Source organism: Ambystoma mexicanum, chromosome 2q, assembly GCF_040938575.1.
Source record: "Ambystoma mexicanum isolate Mex_15411 chromosome 2q, UKY_AmexF1_1, whole genome shotgun sequence".
NCBI lineage: Eukaryota > Metazoa > Chordata > Amphibia > Caudata > Ambystomatidae > Ambystoma > Ambystoma mexicanum.
In genome coordinates this window covers 1210064452-1210083918 of record NC_090924.1, presented here as the reverse complement: position 1 = coordinate 1210083918, position 19467 = coordinate 1210064452, and positions in this window count along the sequence as shown.

Genomic DNA, 19467 nt, shown 5'->3' with positions numbered 1-19467 from the left:
TATTCTGCGGGGTTCGCGTGGAGAATCACATGCGATAAGCCTTGTGCGAGCGTGGTACGTGTATTTCGGGGGTGCGTGTGGAGAATCACATGCGATAGGCCTTGTGCGAGCGGGGTACGTGTTTTTCGGGGGTGCGCATGGAGAATCACGCGCGATAGGCCTTGTGCGAGTGGGGTACGTGTATTTGGTGGGTGCGCGTAGAGAATCACACGCGATAGGCCTTGTGCGAGCGGGGTACATGAATTTGGGGGGTGTGCATGGAGAATCACATGCGATAGGCCCTGTGCAAGCGGGGTACGTGTATTCTGAGGGGTGCGCGGGGAGTTTCACACTTGATTTAGCTGTGTGAGCAGGGTACATGTATTCTGAGGGGTGCGCGGGGAGTTTCACATGTGAATTGGCAGTGTGGGTCCTCCCAGGTGTGCACTCTACCCCCTCCCCAGCCCCTGCAGGCAGCCCACACCACAGGGGACTACCCTGCACCCCTGGTCATGTCCCGTAGGCAGCCCATCTACCCTGGCCATGCCCCCAGCCAGCCCACATGTCACCATGCACTAGTGAGCACCGACTCATGTCCCCCTGCAGCCCCATCCATCCAGCATTGACGGGCACCTGCCAGCAGGCCCCGACTCATGTCCCCCTGCACCCCCACCCATCCATCATTGACGGGCACTTGCCAGCAGGCCCCAACTCATGTCCCCCTGCACCCCCACCCATCCATCATTGACGGGCACCTGCCAGCAGGCCCTGACTCATGTCCCCCTGCACCCCAACCCATCCAGCATTGAAGGGCACCTGCCAGCAGGCCCTGACTCATGTCCCCCTGCACCCCCCTATCCATCATTGACGGGCACCTGCCAGCAGGCCCCGACTCATATCCCCCTGCACCCCCACCCATCCATCATTGACGGGCACCTGCCAGGAGGCCCCAACTCATGTCCCCCTGCACCCCCACCCATCCAGCATTTATGGGCACCTGCCAGCAGGCCCGACTCATGTCCCCCTGCACCCCTACCCATCCATCATTGACGGGCACCTGCCAGCAGGCCCTGACTCATGCCCCCCCCACATGTCATAAAGATGCACATTCATGGGCCTCATGTCCACCAAAATCCCACTGCACGCCACCCCAGTCTTGAACCCAATCAAGTTTTCCATCCACCCCACACTGAAAGGCCTATAACATGACACAAATAAAAAGTCAACTATGTACATCAACACATGTCCGTAACACACACACTGGGTGCCAGTGATTGTGTAAACCCACATTGTGACATGCAGTAAACCAATGAGCGAATACCACACATGGAAGTAATAAATCAAAATGTATTTTGCACAAAATGAAGGTAATGGAATGAAAACATGAACTTTATTTTAAACAAGAAAAGAAATGCATGTCCAAAAATGAAAAAAAGAAATGAAGTCTCAATCCACAGTAATCCAATAGAAAGTTAGTCCAAAGTCTCCGTCCACCAAAGCAAATCCAAAGGAAACGTAAATTGTAAAATCCATTGATCCATGGTGATTTAAAATAAATTATTTTTCAGAAATTCACAGTTGAACTATGTACAACGATTGAAACCAGGGTCCATGAGCCCAATGAATGAAATGAAACCTATAAAAAAAAACCCTACCTAATGAAGAACTATATACAAAAATGTGGGGCATTTTCCAAGCGTCCCAAAAGAAATAAAAACAAGAAGGAAACCTAACACTAACTATATACAATGGCGGCGGGCAAGTCCTACGGCTCACTCACTGATGTCGTGGGCCAGGGCATCATCGAACTCCATGTCAATCTCCTGGAGGCGGGCCTCTGCCCTGGCCCCGAGGTCTCGCAGGGATTCAGTCATGGCCTGTTCCAACTCCCTGTGAGTTGCCTCGAGGCACTCAGCTCGCCTCAACACCCGGCGCATGGAGAACTCCGCCCTGACCATGGTGAGCCGCGCCTCTTCCCCCTGCTGCTGCTCTGCATCTATCCACTGGCCCAACCGCAGCCACACAGAAGACACTCCCATTCCAGGGTCCTCCTGCCCTCTGGCCGATGCCTGCCCCTCTGATGTTGATGGCCCCGAGCCATCATCGTTCCCACCTTGAGCCTGCTGCTGCTGCTGTCCATGTGCCCTGTCCGATGATGCCTGCACATCCTCCATCAGCTGGTCTCCAGTTGGTGGGGTGTCCACCCCTGCTGAACCTCCGACTCCCGACTGTGGCAGGGATGGGATCTCCACCAAGCTAGCTGTGTTAGTCGGGCCAGGTCCACAGGGGGCCCTGGTGGAATCTGGGCCTGAAGACAGCAGGGAGAACGACTGGCGCATAATCTCCACAGTGGAGGAGAGGTCCGCCAGAGTGCACGACACATGTAGGAACCCTCCGACCATGGCCACTCCCAACTGTGCCACGTTGCCATGCAGCTCTTCGTGATGGCGTGCATGGTCCCCCCAGGAAGCATGCACGTCATCATGAATGTCACGCATGTGCAACGCGAACCCAATCAGGACGGAGCCCATACGGTCATGGGACTCCTCGTCCGCAGGTAGTGGAGTGCCAGATGATGTGGGCCTCCCCCCTACCTGCGGACGGGCCTGGGATGGGGCATCCCTGATGGTGCATGGTGGTGCAGTCACAGGGTCAGGGACAGCGAAATGCACAGGCCCCTCTGCGGCGACCTGTGCTGCCTCCTGCCCCTGGCCCTGGACTGCACCACTTGCACCAGTGGTACTAACCCCACCAGGCCCCATGTGCAGCTCAGTAGCGGGCTCCTCCTCCTCTGTGGAGACCACCAACCTGGATGTCTCAGCACCGTCTTCCGCCATTGCAAGCCCCTGTGGGGGCTCACCCGGCCCTTCCGCTACAGCCGTAGTGGCAGACGCAGCACCAGCCCCTCGCTCCCGGATGATGTCAATTCCTGGCAGGGTGGCTGGGCCTTGTGTCGCCACCTGGTGGAGGCATCCCCGACGCTTTGCTCCACAGCGCTGTCTCCGCCCTCTTCTTCACTCGACGCTGCGTAGAGGAAGACATAGAACACAAGCATCAGGGTACTGTACAATAGTCCCCTAGACAGGAAGCAATAACACATGAGTGGCACTGTGAAACATCACTTCCATCCTGTTCCTCCACACACATGGGTCAATGCAGGCAACACACATGCAGAAACAGGCACGGTGCATGCAATCAACATCAGCATCCATGTACAAGGGCCTCTATTGACATAAAGGTTTGGTTTCAAACTCACATGCATCATGGCTCATACTGATCTCATGCACACACATCACCGGAGGGTCATGCATCAGTGCTCGTACACCACAGACACAGTGGATACAAGGGTGACTAGACTTCATAAGTGAATCAACAAATCGTCACGGACATGTGTCATGCATCCATGACATTTAAAAGTCACACACATGCTTTTCAGACACACAGACATGTACACCATACATGTACATGACAGCAGCACCCATCTACCACCCCCATCCATGTCTGAGAACAGAGACAAGCATGCATTCATGTGTGCATTCCGCATGCAGCTCCCCATGTTGCATTGGAACACATGCACCATCCATGTGGTTCATGCATTACTGGTCTCACCTGTATTACCATGATGTCTCTGCACACACATATCCATACATGGCCTATGTTACACATATAGGCAAGTAGCTGACTACCAGCACACTGCAACATGCCCTGTTTCAGACAGCAATGCATGACCACTTACCACTCGACTCCAGATTGGTCTTCCTCCGAAGGATCTGGGCGTAGAGCGCTGGGTTTATGCGTTCCAGGACCCTCATCTGGATGTTGGTCAGGCTGACCCGGCACCCCTCTGCATCCTCTGCCTTCATGAGGCACCGGGCCTGGACCTGAAGTCCTCCCAGCACTTCTGGATGTGCTTGAAGTCGCTGGTTGCCACCCCCTCCGCGTTGATGGCAACCACTACGTCCTCCCAGATCCTCTTCTTCCTTGTCGGCGCGCGATGGTGTGAAGAAGGCATCACGGGTGCATAGTGGATCAGCACGTGAAAAAACCACACGTCCGTGTGTGAATGCGTGCAATCCGAGGAAAGGGCCTAAGTACGTAAGTGTCGTGATGGGCAGGCGTCACTTTCAGCACAGGTAAAAGGTGAGCGTGGCCAGCAGTTCGCTGTACGTGCCTTCCGTGGAGACCGGTGTGTGTGTTGCTACTTCGTGTTGTGTCGCGCGCCATCACAACTTCACAGCGGATCAAGTACGTATCTCTTCTTTTGGCGGGGGTATTGGCTATGCATGTTTTTCATCATCGCGCTATTCTGACGGTGAGTCGCACACGCTATTTTTCCCACTGCGGGTGCTCCTGTGTATCACTTAGCCATTTTCAAGGTCATAGTAGCCTGCGTGTCGTACGCGTTATTCGTGTTCCTGGGTGCCACCACTTACTGCGGGAGGTTAATTCCACACACGTAGGCTGCAGGGGTTGCGTGCATGGTTTTACTGCAGTTTTGGGGTGCCTGAGCGTTGTGTGACCCGTCACTTAATCACCAGGGTCACATACAGCCTTGCAAGTGCAGGGGTGCTGTTAACATCTTGCATCCCACCCCCTTCACTCCAATTGCCCAGGACAATTCTTGTATACACCTCCCATTGGCAGTCCTCCATCTGTGCCAGCACTACTCTATCTGTGCCATGGTTGGGAGGCAACCAAAGGTGAGGGGCGCCTCAGCTGGGGGTACTCCTTGTGGCGGGCATGGTCAGCGACGTGGCCGGGGTGACCAGGGAGTAGGGGGACTCCATGGTGTCCAGGGTGGCCCTGTGGTTCCGGGAAATGCAGCTTCTGCATCTGCACTGGCACCCATGTGACCCGGCAGTCCGTTTCATCAGCTGCCACAGGCCCAAGGGTAGTGGTAGCTGCAGGTGCAGCTGTGGACACCACCACCCAGGCTCAGGGTCTGCCAGCGCAGGCTGCGTTGGCACTTGAAGAGTCCATGGAAGATTTCCAAAAGGGCAGGAGGAACACCGTAGTAATGTCATCTGCTACCCCGACCAGCTGGGTGTTGGCAAGTGCAGGGGCAGATACAGCCCACAACACCCCGGTTTTGAGTCTACCAACCAGGACAGTCGCGGTCAATGACCCTGCCACAGCGGATGTTGCTGCGCAGGGTCCATTTGAGGGCACCCAGCAGCCACTGACGCAAGTCAGGCCTTTGGTCGTCCTTCCACCTGCCACTCCCTCTGCTCAATCCACTGGTGCCACTGGCCATACTGATCAGGGCGGCATTTGCCAGCCAGGGTCTGCGCCACCATCCAAGAGGAGGAAGGTTGCACCTGCAGCACAGACTGGGACCCCACACACAGCCACGACCTCCTGCACGTCGAGGAAGAAGCCTTTCTGTGTGCAGGAACTGGACTTCCTCGTGGACTACGTGCAGGACCACAACCGTGACATGCTAGTGGGGCTGAATTGTAAAACTATGGCTGCCCATCGTGATACCCACTGGAAGCAAGTTGCTGAACTTGTGAGTGCATTCGGCCATGAGGTGCGCACGGCGCAAGAGTGCAAAAAGCATTGGAATGACCTCAAACGCAGCGCTAAGGCAAAGCGTGCCTCAAATTACAACATGACTCTGTTGACTGGCAGTGGGCCTGCACCTGAGGAGGAAGACCTCACTCTGCACGAGTCACTCGTTGTGGAGATCATACCACCTGAATCGGTCGAAAGAGTGGGAGAGATGCCGGACTTTGAGGCCCAGTCCAGTGAGTGTTGCTGTGTGTTTGTCGAGGCCATGTGTGTTTTACTTGTGTGATGTGTTGTGCATGACTGCCACTACATGTCATGTGTACATTGTTCAGATGTGCAAGTAATGCAATGCTTCACTGAGGCATGGCTGCTCTGCAGGATGGTGGACATGTGGAGCAGACGGGGACTGTCCTCATCACCACACTTGCACCCTACTCACATGCTGGTCACCTGGATGCCACTCCGGTCCATGTTCCAGCTCACTGGCCCTTTTGCATGTAGCCTGGGGTGTCCTTCCTCTCAGCACTGGGACTATGTCATAGCATGACTGACATGCATGTGTCCTCCGCCTGCATGCAGGTACTCCACGTAGGCATGCTGCCTTGCCCCTCCACCCACCCTGCACCCTAATATTACCTTTGCACTGGTCTGCATCATTTTGCTGTAATGCAATGACCTGTTCATGCGTCCTGTGTACATGCTAACTTCCACCAGCCTATCTGCCAGACACATGCAGTGGGGTACATCCTTTGTACTTGATGCAGGGTGTCTCACTTGGACTGTGCAGATGTCAGATGCTCCACAGGGACATGAGTGCCCATTCATGCTCCATGTGCATTCCATGCATGCCCCTATGTGTCCTTGACTGGATGATCATTGTATTACGTGCCCAGGGTGACCTACATTTCATGGCATTTCATCAGCCTTCCCATGGCCACTGTGGCTCAGTCCTGTGTACCACACATGTTTAGGGTTTGACAGTCTGTGTGGGTCACAGGCCTCAGCCTGTTTCAGGCCCACTGACTCTGTCCAACTGGTGTAGTGTCTTCTGCACACGTGGGTGTACTACTGAGGGTTCATCATGTGTCCTGCTTACTGTCCCATCATCATCTGCTGTATTGTCAGTTGACTCAGATGATGCAATTGATGCTAGTCAACACTGTCTGCCAATACACAGGTCTCTGGCCATCCTTTTGATACCATCCAAGGCATCCCTGCATTTCCACTTAGGGGAAGGGGTGCTTTGCTTGTAGCCATGCAACCCATTGCATGCACATTGCACCTGATGCCTGAACTTGACCTTGCACTGCCTTCACGTTTTATGATACACATCATGAAGTACTTGTACATGTAGATAGTGAGTAACGTACAAATGTTCTGCACTGCATCGACCCACTTCTGAGCGGTATAACACCCTTCTACATGCCTAATCACAGAAGCAATGTCAAGCTGACCCAGCATGCATGGCAGGTTCTCTTTTGTGTGTGACATGTCTGCTTCATGTGTTGGCTGTCTGTGTGATGTCTATGTGTGTGTGTGTTGTGTGCTTCTAACATGTGTAGTGATCTTTATTTCTCTCTACTTTTCAGATGATGACACAATGGAGCCAGAGGATGGTGTTGTCATGCCAGGCACAGGGTTGTCATCACTACAGCAACCCGGCACAAGTGGGGGTTGTGGGGTGGTAGACCACGAGAACCCACATATGCTACAGACCATCTTGTCTTTGGCTGGCAATGAGTCCAGCCCAGATGACCACTCTGACGTCCATGTCGAGTTGGATGTGCATCAGGTCCATAAGTCAGGGGTGAGTGATTCTGATGTGGACACTCCTCTGTCCGCGACACCTGCACTGAGGGGTCAGACAGTGGTGGGACCTCTGCCAGTGGTGGATTGGGATGCAGGGTCACCCTCCACGCCAGTCGCTGATGGGCCTGGGCCATCATGTCGACGGGAGCATGTAGTCGTGCAGGTGTCAAGCCCAGCAGCGTGGTGGCCGCGCGCCACCGAGGTATACTGAATGGGAGCAAGACATGACTGCAAATTCAGAACGCCAGGGGGCAGCAATGGAAAACATCGCTGTGAGCATGGAGCGTGTGGCCCAATCCATGCTCCCCCCTGCCAGGCAGGTGCTTCTCCAGCAGCGGGCGGCACAGTCCATGGCCCGCTTGCTGAAGCTGGGCATGGCAGGCTCAGACAGAGCACAACAGGCTGAAATGTTGTCTTTGCATCAAGCAATTTCTTCTCACGCAGAGGCACACATGGAGGCCCTGAGGGCTGAGTATGAGTCCCTCAGATCCACTCTGGGTGTCCTCTTGATGTCCAGAGGGCGCCGTCAGAGGAGAGGTTTGCGCAATTTGAGCGTACCATCTCAGCTGAGCTACATGCTTGCCGGGAGGTGCATCAGTTGTCCAGCCAGGCCTTGCAGGAAGAACTCTGTGTTACACGTGTTACCTTACAAGAGGAAGCACGCGTATCACGGGAGGTTCTGCATGCAGACCTACATGTCATCGCCGCACAGAACCAGGCTCACCTGTCTGGCAGACTTGCTGCCGACGAGGGGCAAGCTGCGGCTAGGCGTGGTCAGGCTCCTGTGCCACGTCCTCCTTTTCAGGATGAGCCAGACTCTGACGACGAGGTATCTCCCACACAGGTCGGGCTGTGCAGGCGTTGAGCCCATGGAGGTTTTTTTTTTCCTCAACATCATCGCATGTGGGTGTTGAGCTGCACCCTGTACCTTCCCCCTCCTGGGTGCCTCCCCCCTCCCTGGGTCGTATGTGGCCATTTTTGATTTTTCTTTTTAGTTTAGTTAGTTAACATTTGATTTGATAGTTAGTTTAATTAGGTAATGTCGGTTTTTTATAGTTAGTGTAATTAGTTAATATAGTTTAAAATGGCTTGTCTATTGTGCTTTCATGTGACGGTGTGGTGCTTTGTGGCTTTTGAAAGCATCCACTATCTGTTCCAGCTGGGCCCTTCAAGCTTGTCTCGTGTATGTGTTTGCAGCTTTGGGTCCTGACTCACAAAGGCCACTCCTGCTTCCCTTATCCATGGCTCACAAGGATGGTTCGGTGTTACAGTCTATTTCACAAGGGCTTTGGACTGTCATATCTGTGGCCTGTCTGCTGCTGTACTACATATGTTACAACTCTAGTGGGGATTGTAGGGGTCTTATCGACGGCATTTCAGCATTAGAAATGGGTGGTTTCAGGAATCAGGTGTCCATTGATTGCCATACATTGTGTTGTATGTTTATTTTCTTTAATGTGCATGTGCTTGATGTACTTCATGCTGTAGACAGTGTCCACAACCCTTTGCCTGTCAAAGTCACACTGATGGTGGGATGGAATCTGATGTACGTCTCTGACATGGTCCAGTCACAACCAGCATGAAGAGACACACATAGGTGACTTTCCTGCATTAATTTTGTGTTGTGTGCCCTTTCTGCAGGAGAATGAGCCTCCAGACCACCTTTGCCGGCAGACATGGGCCAGTGTGCGTCTGGCAGCTGGCCACGTTCGGCGGTGCAGACATGCGCATGTGTGCGCTAGCAATGCCACAGGGCTTGTGCTCATACATCCAACAGAAGCAGACGTGTTTCCAGGAACTCCATGCAAGGTGAGCAGCACAAGGGGCACACACCACAGCCAACCTTCCACTAGACCTGTTGCACATGCATGCTAAGTAGCGCCACTGACGGTGAGCTTGGACATATCATTTGCATGCTCAAATTGACACATGCACTACCTATTTCATTTGGAGATGCCAGAACACTACTTGTACTGAAGTCGTACCTCGCTACATATGTGTAGCTGCTTACCCAGGGGACCATTGCATGATGTCTGAATCTTGACACATTGGTCTTCCATTTGCCATGCGCCCACGTGCGCCTGACTTACTGCATTGACAGTGTATGAACCATCACAGGGGGAGTCTTACATATGGGTACGAAGCAGCAGACAAGAGTGTTTGTTTGTGGAGGAGTTACTTGCTTTGGGGCATGTATGGTGGTGTGTGTGTGTGTTATGGACACACACAGATAAGTAACTCTTACTATCTTTGCAGCATTGAACTGCTCCTGTTACCAGACCTGAGAGTGCACAGGCAGGAGGCCAGCACTCACCCCAGAGATAAGTCTCTCTTTGACTTCCATTTGAGTCATTTGGTACAATGTGCATGATGTACATGGTTTATTTGATTGAGTATGTGTTATTGTGAATAGTAGATGTTTGTCTTTTCCCTACTTTCCCTTGACAATCCGACTCCCTTCTCCTGCCCCTCTTTCCGGTTATCCAGAATACCAATGCCTGTCCAGTCAACATATCCCTGACCCTCCTTCCCCACCGTGGTCTCAGAGGCCTGTGTAAGTTTGACCTTGCAGGCGCCCAGACCGCAGAGGGGGTGGTTGGTTCGTGCCACTCCTGCGCATGGACAACGGAGCAGTGACACTACCCATAAATTGGTGCTGCATCATTGTATATTATGTAGCAAACATGGTACACATTCTGTTGTAGCATTGTTTAAGTGCGCTATTTACTACTACATCAAGTCATCCACTGGAGACACTTCAAGTGTTTTTTGCTGCTTACAGGCTTTTTGCCTGTCTTGTGTGTTTGGCTCCTTTGAGTTCTCTTTGATTTGGTATTTCTACCAGTCATGGTGGCCTCTGAGGGTGCTGGACACTATTTACACGCAAGGTGGTAGATGGAGACAAAAGGGTAGGGTGATCCTGTGGCCAGGTCGACTTCAAGGAAGAAGGCTGCATACCCCAGACACAGTTGTTCAGTATGTCATGGTGATATGTGAATGAGGGAGGGTGTTTGGTTGTTGGACAGTTGTCTTGGCGTACAGTGTGATGGGCACCCTGACATTATTATTGTGGTGTCCTATGTACATGATGTGTTCTGCTGGTCAATGCCTGTTCCTGTGTTGTGTTTACCTTTCAGGTGTGAGGGGATTGGTGTGGTTTGACATGCTGGAGTGTGCACATGGGCAATGCTCACATGTGATGTGTAGAGGACACTGATGGTCACTTGATTGGACATGCATGTATTGAGTGCATGTCCCTACTGACACACACAGTCGCGTATGCTCCACCACATGTACATCCACCCTTCCATGTCCAAATGTGCACACAGTTTGCCTTCTGGGGACCACTGTGTCCCTGCAGCACATGATCTATGACCATTTGTGGATCCTGTACATGCGTCAATTATTTATTTATTTATTTATTTTGTCCTTTTCATGTGATGCTCAAGGTGTGTCTCTGATACAATGGCTGGTCACTATGCTGTGTGCTGAGCAGTGTGTTGGAGGAGATGCCCACAGCACACATATTCAGGAGTAGGGATTTTGCCTTGGCCAATGTGCATGTGAACAGGCATTGATTGATATGTTCATGCTACAACTGTTGGAATGCATTTGGGTAGGACTTGTATTGTGTGGGAGGTTGTTGGTCAGTCATTTCATCGGATTCCATGACAGGCGTCATTGTGTGAAGCCAATTTACATTTACCACATGTCACTTTGTATATTATTGGTAATGTGTTGGCCTTTTGCTATTGCTTGTCATGTCATGGTGTGTCAAACAAGAGTAATGTGGTTTAGGAGGGTTTGGGTGACATACCAGGGATTGTGATAGCCTGTTTTTCAGGGGTGCGTGATGCACACCTTGCATGCGCTCCTTTTGGTCACACACGATTGTTCATGTTTTAGTAGCTAGGGATGCACACAATCTAGCACTTCCATGTCAACATTCTCAGGGTGGTAAGGTTGTGACAATTGACTGTCTCTTTGTCATCATCGATTGTCACCTGGTATGTGCCAGGCCTGTGTGCACTCCGCAGGGGTGGGAATTTAGGTGAAAAATGTAGCCACAAGCTGGGTCCGGGCTGCCTCGCCACGTGCCCTATCCCCTCCCATGGGCAGCGCCTGTGCCTGTGGTTGGCGATGTGGGGGCACCACCATGTCCACCGGTGCACCCTGCCGTGTTGCAACATTGTGCAGGATACATGCTGCCACAATCATCCTGCACACTACTGGGGGTGCATTGAGTAGCTGCCCACCAGAGCGTTCAAGGTAGCGGAAGCGTGACTTTAGCACTCCGAATGTGCGCTCCACTATGCCCCTGGTTGCAATATGGCAGCATTGTATCTTACCTGGGGTGGTGTGATGGGGTTCCGGATTGGCATCATTATGTGGTTGCTCAGAGGGTAAGCACTGTCCCCTGGAGAGGTTATAATGGTTGCAATTATTGGGGTTTGTGTATTTGTCTGTAACATGCATGCATGTGCACAGGCATTTGTACTCACCTAGGAGCCATGTGTCGCCATGCTGCCCAGCTTCCAGGGCCCGGGTCAGGGCAGACATGCTGTATATGAAACTGTCATGGGTGGAGCCTGGGTAGTTTGCATATACAGAGGTGATGATTCCCTTTGCATCACATACCACCTGCACGTTGATGGAATGCCAGTGCTTGCAGTTTCGATAGATGTGCTCAGTGGCCCTAGGTGGACGTAGGGCCACATGGGTGCAATCTATGGCACCAAGCACTTTGGGGAAGTGTGCCACCCTGTAAAAGTCCTGGACTACGGCCTGCCTTTCTGCGGGTGTTCTGGGCATGTATATGTGCCTGCGGACTGAGGGGCACGCAGTCATGTTTGCCAACACCTGGTGTAGGCAGGGTGACTGCGTGGCCTGTGAGACCCCCCCCACTATGGCAGTAGTCCGCTGAAATGACCCAGTGGCCAAAAAATGCAGGACATTGAGCACCTACTCCAAGGGCTCAATGCTTGGGAGCAGAGGGTGGGGGATGTAAGGTCATATTCCCACTCCCTGACCAGGTCTAGAGTGATACGAGGTGGAAACCTATACCTGCCGTAGACCTGGTCATCAGGCATCCCAAAAAGGCTAGTCCGGGGGAAAAATGCAGGCCCTGGCTATTCTCCTCCTCCTGCGGTGTCCCACGTTCAGTTCTGCAACAAATGGGGCATTCATCGTAGCTGTATATACGTGTTTATTGTTTGCGTGCCCTTTTATACTGTGCGCAGGGATGCTTACGCCTGCCTTCCTGTGGCGGATGTGTTGACGCCTGTGCGCGTCTTTTAGCATGCGCTTGTTTCCCGTATTCGAATCCATGAATATGAGATGTTTGCGTGCGTGTGGGCGTTCCGTGTATTTCCCTTTATGCCTTCTTTTTCATGCGTTGTTCCCTATTCCGCGTGTTGCGCCCCGTGTCCTGCCCCCTTTTTGGTGTGTGCACCGACGTTGTGCGCTTTCCCTGTGTGCGTCACGCACAGCATTCGGGTTGTTGCAATGACGTGTACGCCCGTGTGTGCCACACACGGATTTGGCGCACAACCAGTGGAAAATACACACAGGGCATTCCTTGAATCGGGCGCGTGTGCTTGCTCTTTCATGCTTGCGCCACCTTGCGCCAGCTTGCACTGAGATTTTCGGCGCACGTTTGTTCCATGAATTGGCCCCTTAGTGATCAAGGACAGGATGCTCAGAGGATTCTGACAGTTTTAAGGATTTTTGCTCAGGCAGTCAGGGGATTTCTATGGGATTGGACCTAATACAAGGTAACAGAGCAAAGGATGCAGTTTGTGGTTGTTGGGGAAGGGAAATACTCACAACAAGCACTTGAATGGGGTATTTTTGACAGTGGACCAAGTTTCTGGACAGCAAGGCAATATCTGGTCTCTGGTCACAGAGGCGTGCTCTCCTAGAAGAAAACAGCTGGGCAAAGGTCTGGTCACGGCACAGCAGCACCTCAGCTGGATGGAGCGGGTAGCAGGAAAAGCAGGTAGTACTGGATAATCCCAATGAGAATTCAGCCACCTTTCCCCTTTCTCCCCGAGTTATTGGGATTTTTTAGTAGGGTATATCTGGAACAATGGTCTTGCCTGGATAGGATCAGCTATGCTCTGGCCTGACAGTGGAATCTGGAATCTTGCAGCATGAATATGGAATATCTGGATATGCAGGCGCTAGAAAATTCAGAAGAGAGTGTCCTTTGTCTGTGTGAGCTTCCACCATTTATAAGGCGGGTGAAATCCCCAGATTTACTATGGGGCAGACCTTTGGCTTGCCATGCCTCTAACAACTGGATTGGTCAGGTGTTACTGTTACCGCCTTCCTGTCAGCCGGTTAGACTTTAGGGACATGATATCCGTTTTATGGGATGTGCTTACAAGGCCCATGGCTCTCCCACAGTTGTTTTAGCCAAAATCAGCTATAACATAAATTGCATATTTTTACAGTTATAGCACTATTGAAAATCACATAGGCAGATTCCAGATTTTACACTGAACATGTCATTCCAATTCCCACATTTGCACAATATCGTTTTGCTTTTCTAATAATCATTTGCCAGTGGGAACCGCTTCACCTAAAATTCTACAATTTTAGATATGTGTACCTATTATCACAAAGCATGTTTGCATTGAATTTCAAAGTTATACCATGTATACTTTTCCCATGATTTACATTTTTCTGCGGTTTGCGTCCCCCACATGCTAGGGAAAGCTACAATGTCTTGTTTTAATGCCACCAAAATTACATTTAAACTGTTAAACTGTCGCCTTTCTGCGTTTTACGGTTGCAGAACTAAAAGTCTTAAGGTTTATTAATTCAGAACAGTCTTTTGCCCCAAATGGGCCAGCATTGTCTTCCAAATAATGGTATGCTTCCCAAACCCCCAACTAAATGTCAGGCTTTAGCCAGCCTGAATCCAATGTTGCTCTGGAGTTGCCTTTGAAGCTCCCCAGTTGAGTTGAGGGTAGGTGCTGCTAAAAATTCAAACCTATATGTCCCAGAAATCCATTTTACCAGGCTGGAGCAATGCCACAGAATCTGATGAGGATGAGAGATCCATCACCCTCCCTTGCCTATTCATATGCCCCGGGGGCTGGTCCACTTGAAGGGTGGCAGATCCTGTTCCCAGGAAGCAAAGTCCTTTGAAACCAGGCCAGGCAAAAACCTGTTCTGTGGCTTCAGCAAATTATTTTTTTTTTCTTTCCTGAACCAGAAAGCAAAACTGTTGGAATTACATATCCTACAAATGTTTTAAAACAAACCCACCTCACCTTTCTATGCAAGGGCAGGGCCTTAATTCAACATTACTTTTAAACAGACATTTCCTTGTTTGTAAAAAGCACCGGGTTACACATGGTTCATTTTTCTTTGCTGTCACTTAACAATGCAGTTTTCTCTTACATCTAGATTCTAAACATTATTTGGTTTATAGTGATTGCATCGAAAAAAAGGGTCGACATACCAAAGCATCGAAAACAAAACATCTAATGCCAAAGCATCGACAGTCCATCTTTAACATGGAAAAGTTCCTTTCCATCTAAACCAGTCCATCGAAAATATAAATGGACTGGTTTCAATGGAAATGCACTTTTAAAAGTAAAAGATAGCATTCCAATGCATTTATTTGCAACGTTAAAACATTACATGGAGCTGTCCAGTGCTGAAATGTTGGCACTGGCCAGCTCCTTGTAACGTTTTAATTTATTTTTGTATATTGGGGGCGTCCCCCTCATGCCTCCAAACCCCATGCCCAGGCCCATAACCCTAACCCTAACCCTAACCCTAACGTAACCCCTAATCTAACCCTAGCCCCAACCCTAAACCTAATGTAACCCTTAATATAACCCCAGCCCTAACTCTAAACATATCCCTAGCCCCAACCCTAACCCTAACCCCAGCCTCAACCCTAACTGTAACCTTAACCCTAACGTAACCCTTAATCTAACCCTAACCCTAACCCTAGCGTAACCCTTAATCTAACCCTAGCCCCAACCTTAACCCTGATGTAACCTTTGATCTAACCCTAGCCCCAACCTCTAACCCTATCCTTAGCCCCAACCCTAACCCTAACGTAACCCTTAATCTAACCCTAGCCCCAAAATTAACCCTAATGTAACCCTTAATCTAACCCTAGCCCCATCCCCAACCCCCAACCCTAACCGTAACCCTAATGTAACCCTTAATCTAACCCTAGCCCCAACCCTAACCCTAATATAACCCTTAATCTAACCCCAGCCCCGACCCTAACCCCCAACCCTAACCCTAATATAACCCTTAAGCTAACCCTAGCCCCAACCCTAACATTACATTTCGATGTATCCATCAAATTTTATTCAACAAAATGGAATGATATTTCGATGGAAGAAAATCGATTTGGTGTTAGATGGTTTGGTTGTTGATGCAATGACTGGATACCCATTATTTGTAGCCTTAGTCAATTTCTCATACACAGAAATCTGTTCAAGGCAAGGGTCCACTGAAACTGACATAAGCACAGAGAGATAGGGCTTTTTGTAAAGAGTTTAGCTGTGATATTTTGTCGCAAAAAGTCAAGCATTTTTTTATATGGCTTGGAGTGAAGTTCTCTGTTATTTCACAGATCTTGCCTGACACAGCCTGTCATTCAGTGAGAAATGGCCCATTTTGTTGGAGCACAACCTGAATATGGATTGACATAGCTGGGTCTCATTGGAACAGAAATGTGTACTGTTGAAATGGTGGAAAAGAGCATAAGGGCGCTGTCATTTTAAATGCTAAATATTTTCTTTTTCAATGTGAAATTTTGAGCTAGCAGCATAGCAGCGCTGCTTTTCAATTCTTTTCTTTGGTGCACATAAGGAAAACACTAGCAGCCTTTCTCGGGGTGTTCCATGTTCCATCTAGCCCCATATGTGCTTGGTAAAGACAGCACAGCCATTAATATGGTGACTGCCAAACACAGTTTGGGTGCAATGCTATGGTGCTCAACAGAGCCAGCACAGCCATTCTGCTGGTACTGCTGAAAAATGCAGTTTGGCGATGTAGGGGAGCTCTGCTGGGTGGATAAATGTACCCCACATTAAGGTTAAGTTCTAAATGAAAAATGTTAGATACAGTTAGATAGAGAGGCATGTATCATGAATAGGTCAACTTAAGCCACATGATTCTCATATGATTCTTTCATGTAGGTAACCTGTACCTTGTCTATGTGTCTAGCTTTGAAAACCTTGTACAGTCTATATATAACTATGATTATTTTCTGTACTGTTTGCATTTTATACTTGTGTATATGTAAATATAACTGTGATTATTTGTCTGCATTATAATTTTGTATATTCGTTTCAGTTTTTTGTAACATATCAGATACACAATAAATGCCTTGGTAGGCACAAAGCAAACATGTTTTTTTTATACAGATGTGTTTAGTTCTTCTTCTCTAGAAGAAGGAGACCTGGAGGATGTCTTGGTATACCAGGTGCAGTGCAGAACACTGTACATGGTGCTTGCATTAAACAAACTGTGCAAAATTAGAGGAATGTATTTCCATTGACAACATTTTTTTCAGTTAGGACACATTCTTGTGCATTGTGATAATACATCCCTGGTCCTGGACAGAGTATGGGTAGACCTTTCAGTTCAATAAGCACCCACAATTCCGCCATCATCCCTGTACGCCCACTAAACTGCACCCCAGCCCCCTTCATTAAGGCAGCACTGTAAAAAATGTTCACCCTTGTACCATTACCCCAACTAAACAGCGCCCCAGACCACTGCATTAGGGCAGCACCCACAAGTCCACCTTTGTCCCAGTACCCCCACTAAACCGCACCCCCAAATCCACATCACTCTATGCCCAATACTCACCCACACAGTTCTTACTCCAATAAGGTGCCACATCACAATAAAGCACCCCAAATACTCGTACCCCCAACATCCATGCATACTCATTTAGTGCACAGTACTGACACCAGGAGTTGGATGAAATTTGAAATGTATGAGAGAATATCCATTGAATGATCTTGCTTACAGAGGTCCATGATGAATTCCCAGTCCACCTAACTAGACCTCATACACTCCCATGTAGTCAGCTACAACACTTGGCTGTCAACAGCTCATTGGATGCCTGCCCCATACCCTTTGCACATCAGGACACAACAATTGGACTCCCACTGGTGTACCAATCTTGTTGCCTGCTAAGCAGACAAACAGTATGCTGGCACACACCCATGACCTGTTGGGGAAAGGGTACAGTTACACACCGAGCAGTAATGGTTACCCACACCCATTCACTGTCCCTACATGGTCACGAACAGGGTTGCAGGCCCTGTTAAGTATGATGGTGGTGCCAGCCTTACAGTCGATGAAACTCCAACAACTGTCTTGGGAGGATAGCTCAGGGGCAATACACTCGCCTTGGAAGCAAGACAATGCGGAGCAACACAGGTTTGATCCCCAGTTCAGTATTTAGAAACCTCAGGGTATTAAGCGTGTTATAGATAACCAATTAAAATAAATACATTAAAAATAAAACACTTGCCCAGCTATGCATCATGAACACCCATGGCCCAGTTGACTGTGGAGCACTTACCTTCCTCAACTCCTCTGGCCTGTGGGTTCCATGAACTACACCTGGCAGACATGCTCCTCTAACATGATCACTTGGAAGCATTCTTCGTGAATCCAGGACAGTTAACTCGTCCAAGGCCTCCCCTTAGGTCACACTCAGCTGCACAACAACAGCCAGCCAAATCGTCACAGTAGGTACACGTTTGTCCATTGATGTTCAGGTGACATGGTTCACGTGTGAGGTGTGTAGTCCAGTGAATTTGAGTGAGCCCACTTCCTATCTCCTCATCCCCAATGGTAATACAATAAGTAAGGCCTGTTTTCAAATGGTGAACACATCCACATGTACATGCAAGTGCCAAAGGGCTTCCAAATTGATGTGTTAGCATAAAGGAACAAAACGTCCAAGAAACAGAAATCCTGAGAAGTGAATGGTCAGAGGTGAATGAGTTGCCAACAAATACCTCAGGCATCGCTGCAACATGGACCATCTGCCCCGGCACCTAAACAAATGAGTACCTCTCCTCAATAAGAGGCCCAAAACATCAACATGAAGCATAGCTCTCATTGCCAAATCGCTCCCCACATCACCACCGTTAGACAAACATCCAAACTATACTCAACCAACACAGATACACCGGCAGCAAACATGTAATACCCTGCACGCTAAACGGCACCATGCAACCGTCCCTTGCCACCTCCACAATTGTGATGCTCCCTTCCCTACTTGTGAAATACATGTCCACATGGTCATATGGGCAAGTGAATCAAAGTAATGCCACCATGCCTATCTCAAACAATCCTACACATGACCTAACATCCATGAACACAAGTACAAAGGAAGTGCCAGGCAAACCACAGCATGCATGTCAGATGCACCCATGTACCTCATGTACAATAATGACCAACATGCCACGGAAGTAGCCAAGCAACAGATGAGATGATTTAGATGTCAAGCACCGGCAACTCCCAACATGTCATCTCCCAACATCTACCATTGTCACATATGCACATTGGCCATGAAGACATGAAACTAAACATCCAACTCACTTGAAGCATGCACGCATGTCTCCCAGCAAATAGGCCAGTACCAACATGAGCCACAGAGTGTGCCCTAAACACTACATGACAGCCATAGGAAATACCTAGTTGGATAACAACCACAAACACAAGCTGCCCATGGACAAAAAGACTGCAAACAGTGGTGTTGAATAACAACATTTAAATGTATGGATGTAAAACTATGTACAAGAATACAAACAAATAAATAGTCTTTGAAAAATAAATTCATGAAACAAGGAAACCTACAACTAGCCAACTATATTAAGGAGTCAGTGGGCCTCTGCCTATCTTTGACCATTCCTCGGCCAAGGCCAATTCATCCTCCATCGCCACCTCCTGCAGGTGGGCTTTTGTTGCTTCCGAGAGGGCTTGCAGGGCCTCCATCATCCCACGCTCAATCTTCTCCATGTCCCTGCAAGAATCCTCTAGAATTGCAGCCCGTGTCTGCATCAACCTCTCCTCAACCTCACCACTGGCCCTGGCTATTGCCATGACATATGCCTGCTGACTCTCTTCCACCTGCTGCCACACAAACTGCACTTGGGCTGACAT